The sequence below is a fragment of the Procambarus clarkii genome, chromosome 85 (assembly GCF_040958095.1).
Source record: "Procambarus clarkii isolate CNS0578487 chromosome 85, FALCON_Pclarkii_2.0, whole genome shotgun sequence".
NCBI classification, from domain to species: domain Eukaryota; kingdom Metazoa; phylum Arthropoda; class Malacostraca; order Decapoda; family Cambaridae; genus Procambarus; species Procambarus clarkii.
This window is the reverse complement of record NC_091234.1, coordinates 23,714,696-23,721,167: the sequence shown is the minus strand read 5'-3', so window position 1 is coordinate 23,721,167 and position 6,472 is coordinate 23,714,696.

Genomic DNA, 6,472 nt, shown 5'->3' with positions numbered 1-6,472 from the left:
ACCAATAAGAACATAGATTATGAACATGGGAATTGATAATTATAATAAACACATGTCAATCCAATGAAAACAGTGTTCTGCATGTAAAGGAATACAGATAACAGAAATCAAGGAATACGGAAAGAGTCTTAGCTTGAAGACGATTTCCAAGAAGTTGGTTACGACTCATCCTCAGATTCTCCTGAACTCGTCATGGAACACTGGGAGATGATTAACACGGGAAATGACAGCTCGGAGAATTCTTCACACACGCTGTAAATCAAATTATATTCAGTAGCAACAGATAAAGCTGCTAGACATCTATGTTCAAGAAATTTAGATTAAATAATGAAGGTAAATAATAACCTGTGGTTTTTTATTGTCGCTCTGCGTCACGACAAGCTACCCAGCTATAATCCCCACCTAGATGATGCATCAAATAAGGATAAAGGTACTTAGCTAATATGGGCACTGTGTAAGTTAAGGCTTGCCGAAGTTCGCGTCCTAGGTTCAGGCTTCGTAGTAACGAACACGTGGTGTCTAGCCTAGCCTAGATGCTGATGCGTTTCACTGGCCGGTCATGTTGAACTACACGGAACCAAATTTAACAGGTTCTGGCCGAATGTCAAATTAAATCTCTTGACAATTCAACTCTTTGTGTAAAGTGACACTGACACCAGCAAAGTTATTGTCTGCAAAGGTTCTTCACACCACACAGTGGCGACTTTCTTCTGGAGCTCTTGGTGGCGTCTACCCTGGTGGCTGGGGTAATGGCGTCTCTCTCTGAGCGCGTCGCCTTGTGTACTCGCGTCTCCTCTGCCCCACTCCGCGTCCCGCGTTTGCTACACAAATTATTTATTACGGATATTATCATTTCTCGCAGTTGTGATTGAAATGCTCGGATAAGGACGGGTTTATTATTCAGAGGAGTTAAATATTATTATTTGCCCGTTTTACGATGGTAAACGAGCAAGGGAGATGAATTAAAGTCTCTCCAGGGCATTCCCGTGTGACGTTAAATTTATTACTAGATAACAGTTATAACTATAAACGCTCTAATGGCATTAGTTGGGGATCAGTTTATCTGTAATTAATTATCACACAGAACACCGTTGTTTTATAGAGAATCAAATTCAATTCTCAGACACACTGGATATAATTGTGTTTATTACAATGGAATCTGACGCAATACTGGCGTCTGGTGACGTAAGAATTCTAGCCTTATTGTACAGATGTAATTATTAGTACATGTGAACTCTACGTTTGGTTAATTTTAATCACTACAATGATTAGTAGATTTAATAATAATTAATGAGAATACAACAGTGTTGTATTTATGTTGGAAATTTCCAACAGGGGGGAAGGACAACGACTTTCAACATGAAGGGCTTCAATATGGTAATACAGAATCTGATGACTGACCTAGAGGATGTGGTGAAGAATAGGAAAGTCAGCAACGCACCGAAGGAGAGGGAAGCCTTGGCGATCTTGAAAATGAACAGCCCGCAAACAAGGGCGGGGCAGTGGTAGTTTGTAAAACGAAAAACTACAAGAAAGAGATGGAACGACAGCTAGTGGATGGGGAAACATACCACAAGATCCTCAACATCGAAGCAGCACTGAAAAAATACCCAAACGAGGAGCAGAAGGTTAGTCCTAAAGTTATTTGAAAATAGGAGGAATGGTAAGGGCGGCCTAATCCAGGCAGCAGCTAGGGATTTTTACATAGCATTCCAATCGATAATACCCCATCCTCTATCTCCTCCCAAAGATCCATAAATTAATCCTAGCAGATGGCAGGGACGACCAGTACTCAGCGGATGCAGAGCCCCTTACGAGACCTGTGGACTGGAGCATTCCTGAACTCCCTCCTGAAACTCCTGCCCAAAAGGCTAGGAGACGCTTTGCATATCCTAAACAAGGTAAACCAGGTGAACGAGGAACCAGGCTCTGTACCTGAAGATATAATATTTTTTTTCTATGGATATAGTCTCGCTCTATCCGAGCATTCCACAGAGAGAAGTCTCAAAAACAGGTGCAGTATTCTTCAAAGAAAACAAATACTGGATCACAACGGACCTACGGGAAGTATGAGTCTGGAGGTCGCCGTCGAAGGAACTACTTGAAGAAGCCATTCTCCATGTGATGAGAGACACCATCCAGGAGTTCAACGGAACAACGTATCGCCAGACAAAAGGGACGGCGACAGGAGCCTCAAATAGGGTGGCGATTGCTGAAATTTTCGTTCACGTCGCCTTTGAACGGAAGAGAATGCAGAGAGAAGACAGCCGTTAGTGTATTTCCGAGTTATTAACGATATTATCAGAGTGATGACGGGTGGAGAAGATCGCCTACAAATCTTCTTCACATGGGCTAATTCGGCCCACGGTAACCTGAAATTCACATTGGAGAGAAGCAGCTTAGTAATACACTTCTTAGACACGACAGTGTATGTGGGAGAGGCAGACCGACTCCTCCACACAAAAGTATTCTATAAACCAACGAATCTCCACTCATACCTGAGGTTCGACCCGAACCACCCTCTAGTCTTAAAAGAATCCTTACCCTATTCTCTAGGTATTCGCCTAAAGAGAATCAATAGCAAGGTAGGGACTTTGCAGCCCCAGCTGAAGTACGTATGGCAGATGTTTAGGGACCGCGGCTATCCGGAGGAGATAATGCAGTCAGCATGAGAGAAACTCAGCACTAAAACAAGGTCAGAGCTACTCCTACCAACAGTACTACAAACGGACGAGAAGAGATGGATCCTGCTGCCCCTTTTCTTCCCAGGACTGCCAGGCCCCTCCCCCTCCCCTCTCAAAAACAAAATGACAGGAGTATGTTAATGGCTCAAGGACAACTATGAGGAACACCCATTCTGGAGCCGCCTTGCACCAGTCCCCCCTATGACAGCATGGGAACGAGGCAAGTCCCTGAAAGACCACCTTTTAAGGATGACCTTAAGAAAATTTACTTAAAACCCTAGACTGAAACCTGCATTGGAACCGACCAACCCTAACCTAATCTTGAGTGCCAAACTTTGACAAACTGAACGGACAAGCAAAACCTAACCTAACCTATCCAGCATAACGAATTGGAGGATGGAGTATGCAGACATGAGAAGAGGTTAAGGAGGGCCCACAACAAAAAAATCCATCCAAATACCCCACAGGTACAGAGAGCGGTTAAGAAGAATCCCACATGTACCCACACGTACACATGGACTTTTTCATGTGCGTGTCTAAAGTAGTCTGAAGCAAAAACGGAGAAGTAGCAGTTCCAAACAGAACTGAAGCCAATCTGTACAAATGTGATCTTATCAAATCATCCTTATTAGAATTATTAGGATCCTTTACTCAAATTTTGTATAGTTTCTGTCCTCTTGAAGGACAGGGAGCCGGTCGGCCGAGCGGACAGCACGCTGGACTTGTGATCCTGTGGTCCTGGGTTCGATCCCAGGCGCCGGCGAGAAACAATGGGCAGAGTTTTTTTCACCCTATGCCCCTGTTACCTAGCAGTAAAATAGGTACCTGGGTGTTAGTCAGCTGTCACGGGCTGCTTCCTGGGGGTGGAGGCCTGGTCGAGGTCCTGGCCGCGGGGACACTAAAGCCCCGAAATCATCTCAAGATAACCTCAAGATAAGATTGAAGGCCTTCCCTAAGGAATGCCTTCCCATATTTGAATAAACACGTTTGTGGATTTTCAATATCACAACAAAGCCTTTTTGGTTAGGCTAGGGCCAGTTTGAAGGTAGTCATTCAATGAGAAACTATTCTATTTTCCCTTTGAACTACAGTTAAAGACTGTATAAAGGTTTTTAATACTGCTTGGAGGGGTAAATAGTTTTTGAACAACTTATGTGAATTTGCTTGTAGTTGCTGCTGCATTATTTCATGGTAGAGTTTTAGGTGCTCAGGAGTAGTAAGGATGACAGTCTAAACACGAATTTTGGTTTTTAGGTCCATTCGCATTTAGATTCTTGGGTTTCCAGACAAATTTTGACACTCGCATTTTGAATGCGGGGTTTAGGGGGGTAAATTTTTCCATTTGTCACTAAGTAGTAGAGTTTCCCGGTAAAATTTTGCAGTTTCACTTACTGCTGTTTCACATCCTGTTTTATAAAAATATATCAGTGTTCATATAATCATAGAATTTTTTTTTTAAATCTTATAGAAAAATTCAGGGGGCAAATAATTATCAAAAGAAGGCACCAAACCGGGAAGGCTATGTAGCACCATCAAATGTGCGGAATAATCAGAGGGCGCTAAATATCACCAAGGACGCCAATACAAGAACACAAACGCATAAGGCGAACGATATCAAAAGTATCCGAGTCACCAAGAATTCTATTGAGGGACAGGCGGCCGCGAGGGGCGGTTGGAAAGCAAGACACACGCTCGTCCTGGAAGTCAGAACATTCAAGAAGGACATGCACGACCGTAAGAGGGACAATGCAATTAGGACAATAAGGAGCAGGGCAGCGCTCCAAGTGACCATGGGTTAAGCGAGTATGGCCAATATGCAACCTCGCCAGAGCTGTTTCCCATCGCCAGTTACGGTGGTAGGAGGATGGCCACGAGGAAACACAACATTTAAGAGTACGTAGTTTGTTACCAGTAACAGACGTCCAAGAAGCCTGCCAATAGGTAAAGATGGAGGAATGGATAACCGGGTAAAAGTCGGAATATGGAATACTTTTACGAGAGATGGGACAAGAACGGACAGCTTCCTTGGCGGCAGCATCCGCACGCTCATTTAAAGACACACCAATATGGCTGGGAACCCAACAAAACTCAACTGACTTAAATTTACTGTGAACAAGAAACAGCCAATGCTGGATCTCGACAACTACTGGATGAACCGGATTAAAGGACCCGAGAGCCATGAGGGCACTACGAGAGTCAACAACATCTACAAAGGAAGACAGACAACGAGAAAGCAGGAGACGAAGAGCAGAGAGAATAGCATAAAGCTCCGCTGTAAAGATGCTAGTCTCCGGAGGTAAGCGACACATAAGTGCGATCAGGAAAAACAACAGTAGCCAACACCGTCCGCAGACTTAGACCCATCGGTGAAGACAGAAACAGCGGGAGTGAGAAGAAAAGTGCTCAAGGAAAAGGCGTTTTAGGATCGTAGGAGGGGTAAAAGCTTCAGTGATGCAGGTTAAGGATGTACAAAACTGCAGGGGGGGGGGGACTTTCCAAGGGGGCAAAGAAGGAACAACATGAGGAGAAACATTAGAAACATGAACGGAAAGAAAATCCTGTTAGCGAGATAACCGGACAGAAAGAGGGAGGCAGTGAAGAGGAACAGGAACCGCAGGAAGGGTAAAAGTTAAAGCACGACAGAGGCGAGAGGAAGGATGTTGTAAGGACCTCGCAAGATAGCGAAGACAGTAGCGATCACGGCGGTCCTGGAGGGACAGGAATCCAGTGTCAACATACAAGCTAAGGACGGGAGTCGAACGAAAGGCACCAGAACTGAGGCACAACCCAGTACGGTACAAAGCATCAAGACGGCGAAGAGTAGAAGGAGAAGCAGACGAGTAAGCAGGGCAACCATAATCAAGCTTGGACAGTACGAGAGAGGAATGTAAAGCAAGGAGAGTGCGCCTATCCGCTCCCCAAGCAGAAGTATGGGACAATACTCGAAGGAGGGTAAGGGCCTTATAGCACTCAACACGGAGGTAAGAGATATGGGGAGACCAAGACAAACAAGTGTCAAGGAATAATCCCAAAAGCTTTGCGGAATCTTTGTACTCAAGGGGATGACCATAAAGTGACAAAGAGGGACGAAGAACAACCCGTGGCACAAGTCTTAGAAGTAGAGAACTTGAAGCCATGATCGGTGGCCCAAGACGACACGGCATCAATCGCAAGTTGAAGCCGGCGCTGAAGGAGAGGCGAATCATCACCCTGACAGCAAAGGGTAAGATCATCGACATAGAGAGCGGAGAAGATACCTGAAGGAAGAGAGGAAAGAAGACCATTGAAGGCAACCAGAAAAAGAGTTGTGCACAGAACACTACCCTGGGGCACACCTTCGTATTGTTGAAAAGAGGCAGAGAGAGCGGTACCAAGGTGCACCCGAAAGGAACGACGAGAGAGGAAGTTACGGAGAAAGAGAGGGAGATGACCACGAAGGCCAAAAGAATGAAGCTGGGATAAAATATGATATCGCCAAGTGGTGTCATAAGCCTTTTCCAGGTCAAAAAGGACGGCAATAACGGAGGTCCTCGCAGCAAAAGAAGTCGAATATAGACCTCCAAGTTCACCAGGACATCTATCGTGCTGCGGCACTTGCGGAAACCAAATTGAGAAGGGGAGAGGAGGTGATGGTGTTCCAGGAACCACATCAGATTAACGTTAACCATACGTTCAAAGAGTTTGCAGACAACTTGTGAGGGCAATAGGGCCAAAGTCCTTAGGGGAAGTTCCCAGAGACCCTGGTTTGCGAACAGGGAGGACAACGGCATCGAGCCAGTCCTCAGGGA